The sequence below is a fragment of the Python bivittatus genome, unplaced genomic scaffold, assembly GCF_059951505.1.
Source record: "Python bivittatus isolate LINGU-HERP-01145 unplaced genomic scaffold, Pbiv_v1 ctg000840_np1212, whole genome shotgun sequence".
NCBI lineage: Eukaryota > Metazoa > Chordata > Lepidosauria > Squamata > Pythonidae > Python > Python bivittatus.
Window position 1 is genome coordinate 19,686,671 of NW_028277113.1, and position 23,698 is coordinate 19,710,368.

At 37.5% G+C, this 23,698-nt stretch overlaps 1 protein-coding gene across 33 annotated transcripts in view; it reads left to right on the plus strand.

Annotated features, from left to right (window-relative positions):
- Positions 1-23,698, plus strand: part of LOC112540344 (uncharacterized) — a 542,784-nt gene that overhangs the window by 2,763 nt on the left and 516,323 nt on the right. The gene's annotated exons all lie outside the window — the stretch shown is intronic.

Here is a 23,698-nt window from a genome sequence, read left to right on the forward strand (position 1 = left end):
ACTAAGGTTTTTTAATGGAGTCTTCCCTGTCCTAGGGCATTTTTTTGGACTACAAGTCCCACAAACAATTTTACATAATCACAGAAGTAGTTAAAATCTGAAAGGCTTTGGAATGGGGTGGATTACTCTAATGCAAGTTTCATTTCGCCAGACTTTACTTTAAAAAAGATTTGGGGAGGTACTATAAAGTTTCAGTTTGTAGCGTAAATGGGGTTTTAGAATGGTTTTGCATGTCGCAACAAACAGTGGTTTTCTTAACAGTTTATCAAATAAGCCATAATGAACTGGATTGAAGCAACACAAACCATAAATCATGGTTTATAAGCTACAGTGTAGTATTCATACAAAACACTAAACAAGTAAATTGCTGTGAACATAGGTGCTCTACTATATTGTAGTAGTGGAGGAGCACACTTGTCTGAGTTGAAATTTGTTGGGGAATTTTCTAATTTTGTAACTACTAGTAGATCCTGGCTTGCAATATACTTCAGCCAAACTATTGGCATTCTGGTTGTGTTGTATGATTAAGCTTTGTTAGGGTCATATAATAGTAGAATATACAGTAATCTTTTGGTTTAGACTTTGGATGCAGCTGTGTATGTCTGCACATAAAACCTTGTTTGCTATTTACTTATGCATAAAATCCCATTTGGATTTCTAAGGACTTTAATCTGTCTATCTTGGTGATGTCTTTCTCATCAGGAATTTCTCAGATACTCTTTTCTTACCTTTCAACCAATCTATTGTGTGTTGACACCTAGAACTTTTCTTTGACAACAGAGGATTCGAGCCTAGGAAGTTAGATGGCTGTTTCCCTGATTTGGAGCTTAGAAACTGCAGTGGATATATACTGGGCCAATATGTAATTCTGCAGGTTCTTCGTTTTGAAGATTCAAGTCATGAAGTGGATTGGCATGATTTGTGAACCCAGTCAGTGTGATGTGTACTTTGGATAATATAACATATATAAATGTGTGCAGATTATCCAAATTAAAGCTTTAATTATTAAAGCTAAGATTGGAGGATGCACTCATTCACTGTTTTTATCTGTTGACAGTATCTCTAGGGTTACATACAGGTAGTCCTCATTTAGCAACTGCCTCATTTAATGACCGTTTGCAGTTACAATAGTGATGAAAAAATAACTTTGCAACCAATTCTCACATTTATAACCTTCACGGGTCTGTAAAGCAAAAGAAACCTGATGTAAGATCATAAGCGCAGTTGCAATTTCACTTAGCGACTACTTCGCTTAATGACCAAGTTGCCGATACCAATTGTGGTTGCTAAATGAGGACTACCTATACTTCAACTCATCAGTTTTTACTCAATATTGTAACTATGTATTAGTAATGCCTTATAAACAATCTTCTAGTAATTTGAAATTAAATGTAACTCTTAAGAAAGTTGTAAACAAGCTGCCTTCTTCAATCTGGGACCACCCATGTTTGTTGAGACCGCAGCTTCTTAATTTCTCAGCCATCAAGAATATCTATGAGTTGTCATCTTAATGAATTTGGAGAGCCTGAAGTTGGGACTTCACCTAAGTACTTAATGATAGTGATAGTCTAATTTTTGTAATTTATGTGAGTTACCTAAGCAGATTGAAACAAGAGCTCCAAAGCATAACATATGACGCCAGCTCTTAAGAAAACAACTCTCGGCGATGCTTAATAGTCCTGTTATTTAGCAATTATGATCAAGAATGGTGGTCTGAAATCTGGTACCCTTTTTGCTGTCATTGACTTTAGTAGGACTTAATTCTGAGTGGACATGCATTGACTGGGCTCTGTAGTTTCATCTTTAGATATACAGGTAGTCCTTATTTACTGACTGCCTCATTTAGCAACCATTCAGTTATGGTAATGAAAAAGTAATTTTGCGACCAATTCTTGCATTTACGACCTTTGCAGGTCTGTAAATCAAAGGAAAGCTAAAGTAAGATTGTAAGCACAGACACAGTTTCACTTAGTGACCGGTTCACTTAATGACCAAGTTGCTGGTCCTGATTATGGTTGCTAAATGAGGACTACCAGTATATTATACCTGCAGTATACTTATTCCTGAGTAAGTATATTCAATATAATTGAAAATAGTTCCTGCTGAAAATTTAGTAAGATTAAATTGCTAGTGAATTTGCTTACAGTTATGGTCTGTATAGTACAAGTATTAATATGTGCTAGTACTTAAGTTTGCAGCCTTTTATTTTTACTGAATAGGTAAGAAATGTGAATGTCAGTGAAACAGAATGTCTACCAAGATGCTATATTTAAATCTGTTATCAAGTTCAGCGAGTTGGCTGTTTTATTTTATTAACCTTCAAATGATGGAATGAAATACAGACCAAAGAAAAGAAGACATCAATACTTGGATTTATAAATTTGAATTTCTGGACATGAAAGCTTGTGAAAATTATGGTATATGGCTTGGATTATGGAATATAGTTCCAGTACTTCTAAGGTATGTGCTTTCTGATAATTGCAAATAATTTTGTTCAAAGATTTCTTTACCATAATGAAAGATGAACTTGTTTTCCTTTAATTATCTTGCATAATTATCAGTCAATTTCCCTGACGTAAATGCATTTGTCAGATACTACTTCATAAATATTAATGTTATGGCTGACTTCCTATATCACACTAAACCATAATGCACAGTAAAATTTTGATGGTACAGACCAGTTGAGGGGAAAGGGTGCCTGAGAAAGCTGAATTGTCACTTATTTCCATTTTTAAGTGACTAGCGTAATTCACATTATTTGTGTCAATTTATGAGATTTGCATAATTATGTAATTTGTATAGTTTATTCATTTACAAAAATAATGCAAGATGATAAGACAAGATTATGTCAGTTGTCCAGACTGATTTGAAAACAATGCATTTATCCATTATTGGCTGGGACAGGGGGTAAAGTCCAAATTAAAACTTTATTTGAAGTCTGCTGAGTGGAGGTGGGTCAGTAAAATTGAGGATATATTGTAATTTATTAATTTTGGGGTAGCAGTACTTGAAATCAGCCATTTTGATTTACCATTATGTGAGAATCAGGGCATTATGGCTTAAATCATGTTTTAAACATTTGGTATGGCACACATGAACCTAGTCCATAAAGCTTGTTGATATTTTGTACTGATTGTACAAAACAATCAGTACTGGGTTCACATGCTACACTGAACTGTTTAGCAAACATCTGTTGGTGAGTTTACATACAACTTTAATTCATAAAACTAATTAATGAACTATCCTGTTGCATCCATATGAATTCAGAGTCATAATCTCAACTTGTGTGAGAGTACTGCAGTATATTTTTTGAAGTGTTGAATTAACTCAATGCATCACTAGGAGATTTTTTGTTGACTTCTGTAAAGCTTAAAATATTTTATTTATGCTGGAGAAATATGTACTATAGATCTTCAGGAAAATTGGGAACTACAGATAGTCCTCAATGTCCCTAATTGGGACCAGAGTTTCCATTGCTAAGGGAAGCAGTCGTTAGGCAAAACATCACATGACCACACCACTTAGTGATGGCAGTTCCAGTTGTTCTGGTTGTGGTTGTTAGGTGAGGACCTCACACTTCTCCTGCCCTGCCACGCTCGCCTCTGCTTCAACTTCTCCCACCCACCTGTCTCCCCCCATCTCTGCTGTTTTGGCTGCCCTGCTGCCCCCTGCCGCCCCCAGCTAACTTTCCCCATCTTCCTCCTCCTGCTGCTGGTGAGGTGCACCCAGCTGAGGCAACTGCTGCCCCTTTGCGAGGCCTCCACAACCCTATGAACACTGTGGAGGCATCGCGGAGGAAGAAGGTCAGCTGGGGGTGGTGGGGGTGGAGGGGTAGGTGGTGGCAGAGTGCAGGCAGCCAAAAGGGCAGAGATGGAGGGAAGATAGGTGGTGGGGGAGTTGAAGTGCATGCAGCAGTCATAAATGTGGGTGGGCTGCCAAGTGCCCAAATTTCGATCATGTGACTGTTGGGGGTGCTGCAATGGCTGTAACTTTGAGGACCGGTCATAACTACCATCTCTTCAGCATTATAGTAACTTCAAAAGGTTGCTGAACAAATGGCTGTTAAGCAAGGACTACCTGTAGTTATTTTTATGCTGCTCTGAATTTTTGATTGCTAATTTCGGACTTGATATTGTGTCTTTGGTCCTAAGAGACTCTGATTGGGTTATTATTTTACTAAAACAATGTTGAATTTATTTATTTATTCATTTATTCATTTATTCATTCATTCATTCATTCATTCATTCATTCATTCATTCATTCATTCATTAAATTTATATGGCCGCCTATCTCACACAAGGTGAATGGCCTTGGTGATGTCTTATTTGGGTGGAGAATACTTCTTTAAGGTTTTAAAATATATAACAAGCACATTTCTTTCTGGTTCTTTTAATAAATGCTTTTTTACTGTTGTAATAGTAGTGCGGTGGTTTGGCTCATTCTCCAGGATAATTATGAATTGGAATTAGACTTAAGTCATACTTGGGCTCATATACTAAATTGTACAGCTTTCAGTGGACCTTTAATGTCTGATTTTCCCCTTAGACTTGGTGATCAATCTGGATATGTTGCTGTTATCAACACTAATAACACATTGATAATGGAAGTTTTAGCCCCTATGGAAAAAGTATTCCACAAATGTCTCAAAGCTAAGTTCTGGTTTGTGCATTGATTTTTGTCTGCCAGTTTATATACAGTATTCAGTATGTATTTGGGGCACAGTAAGAAACAGTTGCTTTTGATATGCATATGTTTTCCCACAAGATTTGTTAAAGGCTATAAAAGATGTAGGGCAGTCCTTTACACTCTTCTTAAGAAAAGTCCTGAGTCTGGCTGTTTTTTTGTTTTTGTTTTACTGGAGGAATAATCACTTGTTTTCTGAATTTTGAAAGGACATACTATATGTCTGATAGATACTGTAATGTTAGACGCATACTGTGGTGCTTCTTCCTGTGTCACTCTAGTAATGTTTAAATTTAGGAATCCTATATTCTGAGCAAATGACATTGCTCCTACGTGAACATGATCTTCCCTTTCAGTTTTCCCCCATGTACATGGGTACCTTTTTAGGAGAACAAACTTTAAAAAGTATGAGGACGTGGTTATTCAACTTGCTCCACAGCTTCATGGCGATAGTCTTGCATTCCCTTCCTCTTAGCTAGGGTACCAGAATGACCAAAAACATTCCTCTGATATCATATATCAGCGAGGATATTTGATTATTAGCGGTATGCCATTCTCTTTAATGTTTAAATTAGCTGATAAAGCAGGCCATGATACAAGAGTTAAAAGGAATGAAGCTCACATTGTTTAAAGAAAGACCTTAAAAGTAATCAATAGACAAAATGGATGGTATTTGGAAGACTTCAAATGTTTTAATCTAAAATTTAATAATTAACATTTAATAGTGCTTACAATTTTAAGAAATAGGGATAAGCATGAATATAAGTCTTTGGCTTTTTTGGGGGGGTGCTATTTCTGCTTATTTTGTGAACTAATTTCCATCTAAAGAATATATATTCTGAATCTCATTCTGTGGAAAGAGACCATGTATTCAAAACAGAGTCTTCTGGGACGTAATAGCCCACAGGATGGCTCTAACATGCATTCATGAACTTGTGTATATGTCTGTATGTTATAAACATTTAGTTTAAATAGACCATTATCAAAATTATTTGAGCATTTTGATTTCCTTTGGTAAGTTTTAAAATGTCTTACTCAGTGACCTGATTTCTGCTAAGTCATAGTTTGTATAAATATCATTTATTGAATAAATCTATTGGTTCTGCATGATACACCAAATTGTTAACCATTTTATTTAAACTCCAATACTACTTACTTGGTAACTTTATTTTGAAAAAAAATATTTAATGCATCAAAATCACTCTGGGCTACATTTGTATTAGAAAATGACAAATGGTGGCTTACCACCAAATGAAACATGACACCTGGACATACCTTAGACATTAATTAATTAACTAACATTGGCATCTTAAGCATCAGCAAATTGAATTGAACTGCAATCATACACTTTCAGACCAAAGATCATACTGATAACTACTCAGAACATGAAAAACTAAACTTACAGGTGAGTATCTATGGTGGACTAAGCATCCCTGAAGGAGCAAGGACAGCATTGCAGCGGAGATTGGTGGCCAGACAGAGAATTCTGCCTGGTGCTATGTTTCCGGATAAAGGAGAGATTGTGAGATCACCTACTTGCACACCAGACAGCTGCTCCTCGTCAGTAGACAGCAGGAACTAAGGTTTTTGAGGTTGACTTATGAGTTGAGCGGCTGGGAGTTGAGAGATTTCAATCCAGCTCACAGCTGTGATGCAGCCTATATGGACACAAGGTTCACACAAGCCTCACTTTCTTAAACACTTTTAGGTGTAATTAATGTACAGCTAAGGAGAGATTTTCTGAGCGGCAAGATAAGAGAGTTCTGCTTGGTGAAACAACATTCTTTCTGGACTAAAAAGAAAAAAAAAGGGGTTTAAAAATTTAAAAACTTTTGGCAAAAAGCTTAACAAGGAATGGATGTAAGAAAGTTTAAAATGGATAAAGGGGATAGTTGTTTTTTTTTAAGATTATTTTTTGGGTGAAAGTGCTTTTGAATAGATTGGAATTAAAATAGACAAATGAACCAGACCTTCGTGAGAATGTTTTTTGCTTACTATTAAAGAGTGCAGACAATTGGTGGATTTTACAAAACAAAATATGAACTTGTAAAGATTGCATTGCTGACTGTAACTACAGAGTGCCATTTGAGACAGAAGTATTAAGGGCACAGGAAGACAAAACAGAAAAAAAAAAGGAGGGAAAGTTTGCCTTTTACTTTTTCTCTTGTAATTGAGACACTTTCACTTTTGGATTACAATACTACAATGGCAACCACTAGAAAAGCAACCAAAATAGCAGAGGTAAGAAGAGGATTGCTAGAGCAACCTGCAGAGAGAGGAATTACACCAGATTTACTTCAGAAAATGCTTGAGGAATTGGGCAATAAGTTAGCTGAATCACTTGATACTAAATTGACAGCTTTTGAAAAAAGAATGGATCAAAGACTTGTAAAGATGAAAGAGGAGATGAAAGAAGTCAAGAAGATGGAAAACTCTATAAAACAAGTGTCTGGATGTAATGGTATGTGGGAAAGAGCTTGGGAGACTGGGCAAAGAGATGCTGCCAAGGGAGCAGTCAGAGAAGAGGGAACATATTCCACAGCTGGATAGCAGGCAGGGCAAGAGGCTCAGAAGAGACTTGCAAGATTGATGTTGGCCTTGCAGGGTAATCCAGATAAGAATCACAACCAGATGAGCTAATTCTACTTTATTTTAAAGGTACATTGACAGAATCTTGCAAGTCTGAAAGTACAATTCTCCCCATCTTTTTTACAGCCTGAGAAAATGGGGGGGGGTCTCTTCTGAGCATCTTGCTCTGCCTGCTATCCAGCTGTGGGCTATGATGTCTCTTATCTGACCGTTCCCCTGGCAGCATCTCTCTGCCCAGTCTCCCAAGCTCTTTCCCACATACCATTACACTGGAGATGTAAAACAAATTAATCACAAAGTGGAAATTTTGGAGTGTAAGGCAGTGTTTTTGTTCCAGACAATACCTGTTTTGACAACTGATGCACCATTTGAACAGTGGCAAAAGGATATATCTAAATATGTGTGGTAGGAGAAAAAACCATGAATTAAATATAAGGTGTAACAGAAAGCAAAGGAAAGAGGAGGATTGGGTTTACCTGATTTGAAATTGTATTTTGCAGTTTGCTATTTGGTTTGGATGAAAGAGTGGGTGCTACTGAGAAATAGAAGGCTTGTGGAGTTAGAAGGACATGACCTGAGATTTGGGTGGCATGGGTATCTGTGGTAAGACAAAGTCAAGGCTAATGTGGATTTTAAAAATCATTGTTAGATGTGCTATATTGAGAATATGGAATAGATACAAAGCCAGGTTGTACCCAAAAACACCTTTGTGACTTTCAGCAGAAGCAGCATTTTATAGACGAATAATAGGCAAACACAAATGACTAACTTATCATGAGATACTAGAACTTTGTCAAGGAGAATGCAAAATAAAATCTAGAGGAGAATTGATGGCAGAGGAACATAGCTGTCAATGATTTTCTTATTTACAGTTATTAGAAACATTTAAAGTAGGCAAAAGAGTTATGGTTTTGGACGTTGTAAGACTGAGTTTGAAATGGAATTACAGTGGTACCTCGGGTCACAAACGCTTCTGTTCACGACCAATTCGGGTCACGAACAGCACTGTTCGCAAAATTTTGCTTCCGTTCGCGAACACCAGATCAGGTGACGAACAGGATCCGCAGCCATTTTCCCTGCCGTGACACGTGGTCGTGGCTTCCTGTAGGGAGGGGGATTCTCCCTCCAAGCAATAACTGCCTCCCCACCCGCCTTCCTGTTCTCCATGCCAGAAGTCGCGTCGAGCAAGGTTAGCGTTCTCTCTCTTCGTACTGTACTTTATGTCATATTTTTGTGGTTTAAAAAAAAAAAAATGGTTCAGAACGGATTAACCGTAATTACATTGAACCTTATGGGAAAATTTGATTCGGGTCGCAACCAAAATCGGTTGGCGACCAAATTCGTAGGGGTCAGAACGGATTAACTGTATTTACATTGAACCTTATAGGAAAATTTGGTTCGGGTCACGACCAATTCGGGTCGCGACCAGAGTCGTGGAACGAATTAAGTTCGTGAACTGAGGTACCACTGTATGTACAAATGATTAACATGTAATTGCTAAAATGCACAAATCTGTTGAAATTTGAAACAGAAGAAGAAGAAGTGAAAGAATGTATGATAAACTGGGCTAAACATTTTGGTTATAATATACAGATGGAACAATGGGAAAGGATTGAAATTTACACTATGTTATAATCTTAAAGACAAGTTTTACAAAATGATGTACTATTGGTATATGTCACCAGAGAAATTGTCTAGAATGTATAAAGGCACTTCAAATCTATGTTGGAAATGTGAACAATAAGAAGGGACATTTTATCATGGTTGGTGGACGTGTAAAAACGCTAGAAGATTTTGATTCAAATACACTGATTCAGAGGATTTTAAAGATTAATATACAATTTAAAGATTAATATACAATTTTAATTTATATTTTATAATATTTATATATATTATATCATGCCCTTGTGACCTCCCGTTTGGACTATTGCATCACACTCTACATGGGGCTGCCGTTGAAGAGCATTTGGAAGCTTCAGGTGGCACAGTATGGAGCTGCCCGAGTTGTAAATAGTGTCGGCTACTTGGCACATATAGCACCACTGCTTCGGGAGCTGCACTGGTTGCTGGTGTGTTTCCGGGTACAATTCAAGGTGCTGGTTATCACCTTTAAAGCCCTTCATGGCTTGGGACCGGGTTACCCTAGGGACCATCTTTTCCCAGTTGTTTCTACCTGTCCAATCCAGTCCGATGGGATGGCCATGCTCCAGGTCCCATCAGCCAAGGGATGTCAGCTGGTGGGGACCAGGAGATGTGCCTTTTCTGCTGTGGCACCTGCCCTCTGGAAAACCCTCCCTCCTGAAATTAGGATGGCCCCGACCCTTTTGCCTTTTCGGAAGGCCTTGAAGACCTGGCTTTATTTCATGGTTGTGCTGATACCGACAGTTTTTTAAGATCTCTTGGCTGTATTTATATTTATATTTAATTTTCTGTACTGTATTAAGTGTTGACTGTTTTTATTATTGTTAGCCACTCAGAGTCACTGGTCTGAGATGGGCGGCTATATAAATTGAATAAATAAATAAATAAATATATCATATAATTATTTATAATTTAATTAATAAAATTAATAAGTAATTTAAAGATTGATATACAATTGAGACCAGAAGTCTTTCTTTTGGGACTGATGGACAAACAGTTGGAAAAAAGTCATGGAACTTTCTTTTTTTATATGATAACTGCAGTGAGATTATTGTATGCACAAAGATGGAAAGACTTGGCAATACCTACAATGGAGGAGTGGTTGGTGAAGATGATGGAAATTGACTTCTTTGATTAAAGAATGTTTAATCAAACATTGTTTGATTGCTGTGTTTATTGCTGACTGGACTTTTTGCAGAAAACAGAAAAAAATGAACTTATGATTTGTGGTTTTGATAATTAGACAGGATAGAATTAGGAAGAAGAGAGACATGTAGCTTTAGAGAAAGAGAACTGTACTTATAACTGTTGTAAAGAAGATTGAAAGCCATTTCTTTATATCTTTTTTCTTTCTTTTCTATTTTCTTTTACTTTTTTCCTCCTTTCTTGCACTTTCAGCTTTCTCTTTGATTTCTTTCTTTTTCTTTTTTCTTTCTCACATTTTATTAGTTTGTATATACTTGTTTAAAACTTTTAATTAAATTATTAAAAAAACATGAAAAACTAAAAAGAAATGGTGTTGCTTTCATAGGAAGGATATAGAAAATACAGTATCTGGGCACAAAGCTGTCAGTGGTTGAATAATATCAATTAGATTTCATAGACAACCCTTTAAGGTGATGGATATCCAGGTTTGTGCTCCAACCACTAATGCAAAAATAGAGGAGATTGATGAGTTTTATGGACAAGTTTAAAACTAACAGAATATGCAAGCAAGATTTGCCACAATCTAAGTTGGAGACCAAATTGCCAAAGCTGGAAATAGTAAGGAGAAAAGCATAGTTGGATGGGCTAGAAATAGCAAAAAAGCTGGAAAACAGCTTATCAATTTCTGCCACCTCAATGATTTCTTCATTGCTAAAACATTATTTAAAAAACTAAATGCCTGTATACATGGACATCACCAGACAGATCACATAGAAATCAAATTGATTACATTATTGGTGAGAACCAGTTTGGTGTAGTGGTTAAGGCATAAGGCCAGAAACTGGGAGACTCTGAATTCTAGTTCCATCTTAGGCACAAAGCCAGCTTGGTGACCTTGGGCCAGTCACTTCCTCTCAGCCCTAGGAAGGAGGCAATGGCAAACCACTTCCAAAATCTTGCCAAGAAAATTGCAGGCACTTGTCCGGGCAGTCACCAGGAGTCAACACAGACTTGAAGGCACACACGTGCGCATGCATGCATACACACACACACGCACACACGCACACACTATTGATACAAAGAGGTGGAAGACCTTGGTTAATACTGCAAAGACATGGCTGCATCTGACTGTGGAAAAGATCATGAATGGCTCATATGCAAATTCGAAGCCAAGCCAAAGTGGAAGAACAGCGCTAGATAGTTTCCAAGATATGATATTGAGCACCATCATTTTCAATGAGAACATCAGGAATCACTTGAATTCCTGAAACTGATTGATGGAGATCTAGAGGAACTGTGGAATGAAATCAAAGAATTGTTAAAGATGATTGTGAAAAGAGCCTTCCAAAGACCTAGAAATGGAAAAAAGCAAACTGGATGTCATAACAAATGGTGGAAATTGCCAAAAAGAGAGGAAAAGCCAAAGTCAAGAAAGACAAAGAGCTCAGGAAGGAACTTAAAGAATTTCAAACAGTTGTTAGAAGAGACAAGAAGCAAATGACATTTGTAAAAACACTGAAGATGGACACAGAAAAGCAAGAATAGTTTTCCAAAAGATTTCCAAGCTCAGAAGGATGTGCCAGACTCAAATTGGTATGCTAAAGGACATCAAAGGACAGATAGTAAGTGATTCAAAAGAGATAAAACAAAGATGGAAGGAATATACTGAAATTCTGTATAGGAGAGATGTCAACATCCAAAAAACTTTAGCAGATGTTCCCTACTTACAAGAATCTCTAGTATTAGAAGATGAAATTAGATCAGCGCTCAAGTCAGAAGGCCACATGAAATATCTACAGGGATACAGCAAACAATAGAAGAAGAATCAAAGAAGTAAAAATGGGAATCCCATCTCATTGTTCTCATGTGAAGCCTATAGTTAGGACAGGATGCCACATGGTGAAACATGAACTAGGCTGGCTCCAGATCAGCACAGGAATGAGAAACACCTATATATATATATATGCTGAATATATTTTGAGGGAGGCTGGATTAGAAGGTTATTGTAGTTTTAAAATGGGAAAAAGAAACATCCATAACCTTCCTATGTTGAAGACATTGCTCTGATTTCTGAAAATGTGAATGATATGGAAGCTCTAGTAATGAAAGTCAAGGCCACAGTGAAAAAATAGTACTAACATTAAATAATAAAGAAGACCAAACTAATGACAACAGGTACAGCAACCAGTCTTAGAATTGGCAGTAAAGGTGTTGCAGTGGTGGATAGCTTCTCCTTTTGGAATTGCCTGTCAACTGTAAAGGTACCAACAGTCAAGAAACGTATTACAGACTAGTACTAAGGGAGAAATGATATTGGAAAAGGTATTCAGATGCCATAATGTACCTACAAAGATTAGAATTGTGCAAGCAGTAGTTTTCCCTGTGACACTCTATGGAAGCAAAAGTTGGACTTTGAAGTAGAGTAGAAAGTATACTGATACTTTAGAACTTTGGTATTGGAAAAGACTTCTGAGAATAACATGGATATCCAAGAAAACAAACAAATGAATCAAAGAACAAATTAGTCCAGAGTTCTCACTCAAAGTACAAATGACCAGGCTCCAGTTACTATCTTATGGACACGTGATGTGAAGATCTAGCTCTCTTGAGAAATCCATAATGCTTGAAAAGGTGGAAGGAAAGAGAAAAACAGAACAGAATCACTAGCTGGATGAACTCAATTACAGTGGCAGTGAGTATTGCTCATGAGTATGAGTATATACTCATGAGTATGAGTACTGAAGGGCCTGATTGGTGACAGTTCATATTAGAGAAGTTCTGTGTATGTAGTTGCTCAGAATCAACACCAATTTGGTAATACATAATCAGCATTTTAATTTTTTCTAAAAATATTCGATTTTAGATCAGAGTTGCATAATCTTTTCAAGTCAAAAGTTGTTTTGGTCTTTGAGTGAAGTACTTGGGAAATGCACTCCGAAAAAAGGGGTGGGATTAGGACCAACAAATATTTTAAATTTATTTGAATTATAACTACTCTAACAGAATTACTATGATTCCCCAGTTATTTCATATGTTTTCCTGCAATCGTATTCATTGTATGATAGCAGCTTTTGGCTTTGGGGGGCCATGCTCAAGCTTTTTGGGTATAGCCCTAAGGTTTTGCTTCCAGAGAGCAGGTGTGCCATCATTGACTCTAAGCAGGCTTGACATTTTTTTTTCTTTAAAAAATCTGACAGGCATAGGTAAATAAAGTTAAGTAAAACAGGTGATTTCTACATATTATTATTCTATCTTTGTACCCCTTGGATGCACGAAACAACATTCTGAACTGTTAATGACAGCTTGGTCATCATTTTGTGAAAATAATTACTTCTGTACTTTTGTAGGGAGTTAAGTTTCAAATGTAAATCAGTGCCAGGTTCTATCAAGTTATATTTTGTATTTATATTTTGTGTTTATGTATTGTTATATGGTGTTTTTTTTTATTTCTTTGTTTTTTTATGCTGTACGCCACCCAGAGTCACATTGTTTGAGTTGGGCAGCCTAATGAATCTTACAAATAAATAAACATAGTGTAACTCTAATTTGCTAATAAATAATAGCAAAAGAAGTATGCCACACCTAGCAAAATGCATTATCTGTTTAGTTTCTTCTGAAGATGTAAGAATTTGGCCAGATCCGGCTTTGAATAAAGTAGGGTGTGTCCTTTCAAGCCAGAAATATCCCTGGAGCAGCTACATAAAATAAATGTTTATTGCTGATTTGATCCTCTCCAACAAACAGCATCACTTTAGCCTTTCAGCCCTTCTAAGAACCTTGCCCTAACAGCTCCTGCTGGGCTCTCCAGAATGATAAAAGAATAGAAGTTTTGATGGGGATATACAAATAGAAGATTCTTAATGGCTGGGATCTTTATCATTACCAAAGATGGAAAGATTTTTTTTAAAGAAAGTCTCTTCAATCAAGCTCAACTCCTGGGGACTTTATGGAGCCTGTATTTTCCATGTAAGTTTCATGGAGTTGGTATTTTTCTTGGCAACAGTATGGAAGTGGCTTGCCTTCCTTTCTTCTGGGGTGCATAGATATTATTATATTATATGCCACCCATCTCCCACTGACTCTGGGAGGCATGCAAATTTTACAACAACAACACTTAAGGGAGGAAAGAAAGGAGATCCAGAAGAACATTTCAAGAGAGCAGAAGCACAAAGTGGAAAAAAAATGAGAGAAGGTTTTAGAGCTCTCATTGAACCCCAGCTGTCTTCCCCATAATACTAAACAAGCCTTCTGTTTGTAATTAACAGGCCTCATGCTCGGTTTATGAATGAGTTTCATCCAAATGATGTGAATTCCCTCCTCCATATTATCTAGGTGAATGCACCTTCCATGAAAACACTTTCCCATTTCAAAATGGCTTGTCACTCATTGAGGTTACACTGAAGTGAGGCCTAATGTACGCAATAAAATTGAGGTTGGTTGTTGTATTTTTGCTTCCTTCCAGAAGCAAAAAAATCCAGCTTCTTTTCTTTTCTTGGCCCGCTTAATGAGAGTAAAATAACACACTATTCTCTTTAAGATCATCTTGGATTTACCCTTATTTGTGAATAATTCTGTTGATTTCCAGCATAAACCATGACTTTTCTGCAAGTGAAATAGTTCTCCCTCAGTTCTCCAGATTCATTTAGGTTTTCAGAACATGCTCATGTGTAGAACTGTGTTAAGAAAACATTCACAGTTAGTAACAGTTAATACTGTTTGTTAATTAATACTGTTACATACGTTTGTGTTAATTTAATTAATTAATTTAAACCATTTATATGGCTGCCCATCTCAGCAGTAACTCTGAGCTCTCAGCCTTACAAGGTGGACCAACTCAAGAAACCAATTCCACAGGAAGACTAGAATTAAACTTTATTGAGATGGGCTATAGTAACAGAATCTTACAAGTCTGCTTATGTTTTACCTTCCCTCCCTCTTATACCTCCTTGAGTCAGGGAGGAGCCAGACTGAGCCTCTTCCTACACAGTAATGGCAAACATTTTGGGCTCAGCATGTCAAAAATTCGGAAAATGCCTAACTTGACTCTGCTGGCATGTCAACTCCCCCCTCCCGAACGAAAGAGAAACAATTCTTTACATATTCATTTATTTTTTAAAAATATAGTCCAATCATGTGTGGTGCTATGTATTATATAAAGAAACGTCAGATAATTACAAAAATGAAATACGAGTAAAACAAACTTAGTTTCTCTGGTAACTCAGGGAGAATAGTTGTTAGGTTTTGGTGAACACTGGTGTGTCACCCAGAATGTCGTGGTGTGTCACCTTTGACACGTGTCATAGGTTCGCCATCACTGTCCTAACATTATCTTCTTTCCCAGGGTTTAAGGAATGCTTCTGCTGTTGTTATTGCTAGAACAGCTTCTGAATATTCCCTCTAAGGTCATCTCCATGGCTCTCTAGAAGATGGCTTACAAAAGCTAAAAACCAAATATAATCCATCAATCAACAATAATCAAATAACCAGAGTCCACAGTTTGTCATATTAAAATAGTAATAGTTTGATGTGTACCCAATTGACTCTGTTTTATTCCAAAGAATGGTAGATATCAGAAAAATGGTTTCGAATAGCAGATATTGATTAATTGCATTGACACCTTGTTTTATGCTTTCTATATAATATTTATAATAATATAAAACAGTGATAGTTGTTGAGATCCACTATGTTCTTCTTTGTTTTTGTTTTTCAACTTTCTGAAATCTTAGTTGACCAGATAAAATGGAAAGACGGTTTGCCCAAAATGTAACTGGCCAGATAAGGTTTTTCAGAAAAACTGCAAAAGTCTTCCTGGGTTTTGATGAAGATGACAATTTACTTCCTAATTTTTCCTACCACTGTAACCGCACAAAAGGGAGGGAGGGAGGAAGGGAGGAAGGAAGGAAGGAAGGAAGGAAGGAAGGAAGGAAGGAAGGAAGGAAGGAAGGAAGGAAGGAAGGAAGGAAGGAAGGAAGGAAGGAAAGCTAATAGTAACAGATAATATTATTTCAATAATTGCAGTGATTGCAGCATTTCGTGGTTGTACAGTATTTTCATATATGTTACCATAGTGTTCTTAGGTTTATGTTTATAGGTAGAATTGTGTTGATGAGGATTTCGGTACACAGACTACAAGATGAACTTGGCTTCTGTGCTGGCTGGTTTTGTTCCAAATGGTTTGCCTGTGTCATTAAAAAAAATGGAAGCAGGGTACAGGGATTTAAAGGGGCCACTATATAGAGATGATCCATAGTTTCTCTTTAGCCTGAATGGATGGAATGAGAAAAACTTAAGGGAAGGATGTGGCTAGAAGAATAATAAGGAAGGTAGCATCTAGACAGCATCTATTTTAAAAATTAAGTATTATGGGTTTTTGAGGGGGAGGGAAAAGAACAGGAATTTAAAATTTTTAAATTACATGTACATGTTTGCTAATCCCTAAATTCAAGGCCACTGCAACCCACAGTGCAAATTGCTCTGCAAGTTGGCGGGTAAAAAAAATGTTTTTAATGGTACACAAGGGCACATACATGCAGCTAGAATATTAGCAAAATAGTTTTTAACAGTTCATGAGTGTACATGCACGTAGCTGGAATATTTTAAAAATTGTTTTTATGTACAAGGGCACCTTATATACCAGCAGCCCCACTGCCTAAATTAAAGATCAGTTTGCTCAGCAGATTCATAAAAATGATTTAGGAGCTCAAAGAGCCAAATACATCATAACACTTTTCATATAATTTCATTATGACTTGCCTTTCTGTCTGAACATTTTGTAGTTCAGAAACAGTTTCTGTTAATATAGATGGTTGACAAATTATTTTTTGCTGTTGCAGTTTGATAGCATGTGATCCAGGTTATAAAATACGACAAGATAGCTTTCTTTTCTCCTCTTTTGATTTTCTTTTAAAACATTTTATTTCTCTTTATCTGATATTGTAATGAAGCTGGATACATTTATTTTGCCTCTAAAACTAAAAAGAATCACAGAAACATTTGTATGTATACATGTAGGCCTTTATATTTCTTTGGAGATAACTGAGGCTAATTCTTATTTGTTTGGATCCTGGAGTCTTTCAGGATAATCTGAATTACTTTATGCATACATGCCAGTTAATGATCGTGAAGGCAAGGGGGAATACCTTAGCCAGCTCATGCAAATAAAATCAGCGGCATGTATCATGCTAAGACTAGCTATCCATTTAACAGCGATATCCCTGTTTGGTGCTGACATTGCCTTTATTACTTTCTTTGATGCCTAGAATAATTTCTTTCCTCATCCTTCATTGACCTTAGCCAAGGCTGGTAAATCAAACAAATGAATAATCTCAGTAGCAACCCATGCTAGGCTATTCAGGGACAGGATATGACATGGCTTGCTGATGTTTCCCACACCTTTCTCTCACTTTGATTCAGTTCACACATTGGTCTAAGCCATAACATGCATTTGGTGTGCCTTGGTGTTGTATTAACCCAGCTGCAGCTGCTTATAAACCCAGGATTTATGACATAATGTGATATGTGAACACAGCTATTTGTGATTTATTCAGCAAACAATGGGTTAACCTGATTTGTGAACTTAGATGATATTACTGCAGCAACTTTTTAAATGTACTTTTTTAAAAAAATGCATTGTACTTCAAATATCACTTTTATGTCTGTGTAGTTTTATAAAGGAAACACTTAATTATTATATATTAATAAAAAATTCAAACTGCAGCCAGAATTTTGTTTGAACAGATGCTCACCCTTCCACAATCCCCCTCCCCCACAAGATATGTAGTGGTGGTACAAAACATCCTACCCTTCAAAGGTAAGCGGGGGTGATAGAGAAGTGTTTGCAATGCCAACAGATTGTCCTCTGTCAAATTAATGTTTTGTAACTAGGCATATCCACCATCCAGGACTGATGGGAGTGGAGTTCAAAAACTTCTGCCGGATAAGCTTTGTCCATTTCTGTTATAGACTAATGCAGACTATAACATGTATTGTTTTTCCCAAAAGGTGGACACAGTTTTTTTTTTTTAAATCACTGATAAAGACATTGCCTGACTATTTCTAGAGAGAGCTATTTTTCTGGGGCTTGGATAGTTTAACAGTTGGGTATGCTGTATATATATTACTATCAAACAACAACACTTCAAATAAGATCTGTTTGGTATGTGCTAAAAGCAGAACATTTCATGCCCTGACTGAAAGAGATTTCAAATGCTACAGGGTGATAATTTTGAGGGATTTTTTTTGACCCTGCTAAGGCTTTCTTATCAGGGCCATCCCAGTCTTCATGGCCTCCATGGCACCTATGGACCTCTACTCTCCATGGCTGGATGGGAAGAAGATGATCTGGAGATCAGGGAATTGAATGTAATTCCATTGTCTTGGGCAGAAATATTTTGGCATCTCAAATACTTGCAAAGTATGAGGACTTCCTACATGTTTTGCTCCTGGGGGAGTTTATGGATCCTTATAGCTTTGATGGCTTTATAATGTCTTCTTTCATATGTTGGCATAGTAGCTGATCTCTTAATGGGGAAATGGCTCAGAAAATTCATATGATGGGAATTCTTAAGCAAGATTGGTCTTATGATGGAGGAGCCGGTGGCAATGAAACAGTAAAGAAGATGGCTGGTATAGTGATGACAGAAAAAATATGATTGACCCAGATTGGACTCAGAGATTATTCTGTAGGACTGATGGCAGCAAAGAAGTATTTTCTTCTATTGCTTCTGTTAATAGAGTTGTCCTGGACTGTAAGAGGCTTTTATTATGATTCACGGGATGGAAAAGAAGATTGGTTAGTGCTTTCTATGACTTATTTATGGGACATTTTTAAAGCAAGGTTATCCCTATTGGTTGCAACTTAGATGTTATGTTAGAGCAATACAGGTAGATGTACTCTGGCACCTACTTCAGTTAAGTTGTATCTATTTCAGCCTGTTCCACTTCACTTATTTAAAAGATTTGTATGGCCTCCCATCTTAGAACAGAACTCTGGATGGCTCATAACAACAATAAAATCAGGAAACAATAAAAACCATAAAACCTCACACTTAAGAATGTTGACAGGATTCTTATCCGTCTAGACTAATAAGAGCAGCCAGAATTGGATCAGTTGAGAGGGTGATGTGAATAGTAAATGCCTCATCACAAGAAAGAATAGTTCCTCATGTCTGAAAGAGGCTATGGCAAAACTGTTACTTAAGATCTTCCCTTATGTTGAGGAATTTGGGCACTGTTGTAGAATTTCTGATTAGTTTCCAATATTCAGTTTGGAGCAAAGCTCCGTGGTTGTTTTTTTGTTTTGCTTTTTGATAAAAGGGTTATTAATTGTCTCAATCTAGTTTTGGGATTCTAGATCTGGTTTTGGGATTCTTTTGTGTAGACATGAGGCATATTGTTGTGGTGGTTTCAGTCCTTCCTGGAAGAACAATTTGAGAAGGTGATATTTGGGGAACTTTTTCAAATGACCTTCTGCTTATGGGATTCTGATAGATTCCGTTTTATCCTAATGCAGCTTAATATTAGAGTAAGTTATGACTGAAGCTGCCTATTAAGATTCTCTTCTCCCATCTTGTGATTGTCTTCAGAGGCCCTTTTGTATGATATATTTGATTGGAATGCCAAAGAGCATTTTTTTTTAAAAATTAACCACTGCTTTTAATTTATTTTTGCTGCTGTTCATTATACTTTTATACTTTGTGTTTCAGAAATAAAATTATATGCCTAGTCCTCTTCAATTCATTGTCTCCTTAACATATAGGGCTTTTATGCTCCTTGTTTCCTTGAACCCTCACTTGTATTGATATCCTCTCGTTTAACCCCTGAGAGCTTCCTTCTGTTCTGCAAACTATTTCCTATATCTGAAGCAATTACCACAGCCTGCCTTTCAGGGGTTTGACTCAAGTTCCTTGCTCTTGAGATTTCCTTCCTCTTTGTTTGTAATTAGGGGCCCTGGCATTTCATGACTTAAAATCATCCAGCCTGGGATGTCATGGAGTTGTGGATTTTTTTAAACAGCATTCAGGATTAAGACCAGCTAAAGAGATGAATGGTTGTCTGCTTCCATTTTTGCTGTCATTAAACTGCTGATACAGTAGTTACATAATGCAAATAACCGTGTATCTTTTTTCAAGCATTTTACATCTAAATAAATCAAAAGATAATTCTTTACCTACTAAGAATTGGTCCACTTAAATTAATTTCTGTATTATGAATTGTGAATATTTTGCCATACTAGTAAAATCCTTGAGAACCATATGAATTCTTTTAAAATGTAGGGTTTTATTTCATAGGTAAGAAATATATCTTTTAGTATCCTGAGTTATGTGAATGAACTTTTAGGCTGCTTTGTGGGTTTGTTTTTTTTTTGCATATAATATTTTAAAAAGCCCTGAAGGCACATTGAAGATTGCGTTCACATAGTTTTAGGAAGTCTAAACTATACGTACTTGAAAGGAAAAGGATATTTCTCTCTATTTTCCAGAGTGACTATCTAAACTGCATCTGCTCAGCAGTCTGCAAAGAAAAGGAGGCCTGCCATTTCTCAGCATTAGGGCACATGGTCAGCCCCCTCTTCCTCAAGGCTTCCACCTACCTCCTGCTCCTTTGATCCAGCCCTCGCTGTGCATTGCTGTGTGTGAATGTAATGGTACAGTGGAACCTCGGTTCATGAACTTAATTCGTTCCGCGACTCTGGTCGTGACCCGAATTGGTCGCGACCCGAAGCAAATTTTCCCATAAGGTTCAATGTAATTACCATTAATCCATTCTGGCGTGGAGGACAGGGAAGCAGCTATTGCTTGGAGGGAGATTCCCCCTCCCTACGACCACGTGTCAGGGGCGGAAAATGGCCGGGGACCACGTGTCAGGGGCGGAAAAATGGCCACGGGCCACGTGTCAGGGGCGGAAAATGGCCACGGGCCACGTGTCGGGCGGAAAAATGGCCGTGGACCACGTGTCACGGGTGGGAAAATGGCCGCAGACCATGTCACGGGAGGGAAAATGGCCATGTATCCTGTTCGTAACCCGAGGCGGAGTTCACGAACCGAAGCAACATTTTGCGGCCGGAGCTGGTCGTCACCCGAAAAGTCCGTGAACAGAAGCGTTCGTAACCCGAGGTTCCACTGTATGTGGGGATGACCTTGGGAGACAGGGAGAAGAGCCATAGCCAGGGCAGCAGCCAGATAAGCAGCAATTTAGCCCTCCAAAGGAATGGGCATGTGGCAGACATCTCAGAAGGGACCTCCCTAGTTTTTTGGTCTATAAAGGCAACGGGGGAGGAATGTACTTTCAGACTTGCAAGATTCTGTTAATGTAACTTTACAATAAAGTTAGAACTGATACTTCTCGGTATGCTTCTTGTCTGGACTGTCTCGCAAAGCTGACAGTGAAACATCCACCTGACTCCCTCCTGGCACCAAAACTGTATGCACTCCCAGCTTGCAGTAGGCAACCAAGCCTGCCGCCTGCCTTGTAAGTAGAAGCAGCAGTCAAACCTCCAAAGCCAGAGGAATAGGGAAGGCAGCAGCCCAAAGCAGCGGATGATGTAGGTACAGACAGGTGTTTGGAAGCAAATCCACTTAGTATACCAGAATGATAATCACAGTCCAGACTCTTATCCAGTTACCTGGATGCCAGTGTATGTGGGTCTTTCTTGGGTCTTCCAAGACGAGTTCCTTGCAAGGGATGGAGGAATACGCATTTATTTGCTGGGCTTTTAGGCAGGTCCCACTGTTATCAACTCAGTCTATAAATACTTTAGAAATGTTTATAAATTTTTTATCATGCTTACTGTTATTATTTAGATTAACCTATTTTAGAAGAGCATGATAAAATGGAAAGGAGGGTTATATTTTAATTCAAGACTGAAAAAGACTAAATGAAAAATGGGGCCAGTGTTTTAAAGCTGGGATGTACCCTTTTAAAATCTTTCTTGGAAAACAAATATTACATTTATGCTGCCACCCACAATGTACTTATTTAGCGGATTTTCTAGACCACCCCAATTGCAAGACTCTGGGCTGTAGATATCAGTGAAATGAAACTTCACAATTTGTTCCCCGTTTCAGAAATTAACCATTTCAGAATAATTTCAGAAATAAAACACCAATCTATGTTATAAAAAATACATACATACATGATGTTGGGCAACATAACAACTAAGCTTCAACTTCAAAAGCCTGATTAAAAAGAAAAGTCTTGAGAGCTTTGCTGAAAACCAGGAGTGAAGGAGTGAAGTGGATATCTGGAGCAACATGATCAATATTCTTGGGCTGCAATATTTTTAATCTCATGAGGGAGCATAATCATCAGCAGATAATCTCTGTATGACCTGATAGGATGGGCAGTTTCATATTGGACCTGGTGGTCACTGTTGCTATATCTGCCTTTATGGGTGATTACTATGTTGAATTGGATACAGCTACTGTAAAATAGGCGTTATTCTACAGTATAGAGTTCTACTTGGTAACTTCCAGTTGATACATTCTGTACTGTCTTCAAAAGAAGCCCCATGCAGAGTGTGTTGCAATAATTCTGTCTCAAGATAAAAGGCCTCCTGGTCTGGGTTGGGCCATAACTATGCACCAGCTGGAGCTGGGCAAAAGTCCCCTGCTATACCCCCCATTTGCTGTTCAAGTAGGAAATTTAAATCCAAGAGAACTCTCAAGTCATGGACCACTCTTTCAGGGAGAGCACAATGCCCATCTGGTACTAACTCTAGAACTGCTGTTTATGGACATACAGCAACTCCTAGTCTAAGCTAGTTTCTCTCCATCCAGTCCCTAAGAGCCTCTAGACATTGGCTCAAGGCTTCTGCAGCATCTCTAGCTGTGATGTACAATTGAATATCATTAAGATATTGATAATAGCTCATCCCTATCATCAGATCACCTCTCAAAGCAGTTTCATGTAGCTATCAATAATTCCACATTGTCTGGGTAGTAAAGTTCTTTTAAAATGTATGAATAGAATAGATGGAGGAAATTAAACCAGTTTCTCCCATATAGGGATAAAGAGCATGGGCATGGATGTTTGCAGGAAAGACAAATGACAACAAATGAGTGAGGTCCTCATGCAAATGCTACTACTTACAGTATGTACTTGCATAAGATATAAGAACCCAGTTATGTAGCTTTAGCAATTATGTGATAATATCATTGCATGTGTATCATCTTTTGGGGGCCATTGCAGTTTACTTACACAGTAGACATCACTGGTCATGAGGACTTTATTTAAGAATCACTGTTCTATTGGGAATGTATCCTGAGCTTTAAAGGGGAGGAAAAACTTCATATTTAGTTTAAGTGGGCCTCACTGGTAATTTCTCTTTCAGTTAGTATTGGGAATTACTGGGCGATACTATGTTTGGTAAAGCAGTGTAGTGCTGCAGGGACCTAATTTGTAGTTTGTTTAAAAAATAAATAAAAACTGCAAAATAAGTTCTTGAAGTCATGCAAGGCTCTTTTGATTAAATAAAGAACATTTTATTATTCTGTCAACACCCTTAGAAAATGTTTGGAATTGAGGAGATCTGCTTTTGTATGAATATAATCTTTAAGAAAAATTATGAAGTAGTAGGAATGAAAATCAGCGACTTACTTTTTTAAAGCCATCCTATAGATAAGATGTTTAGTGATTTAAT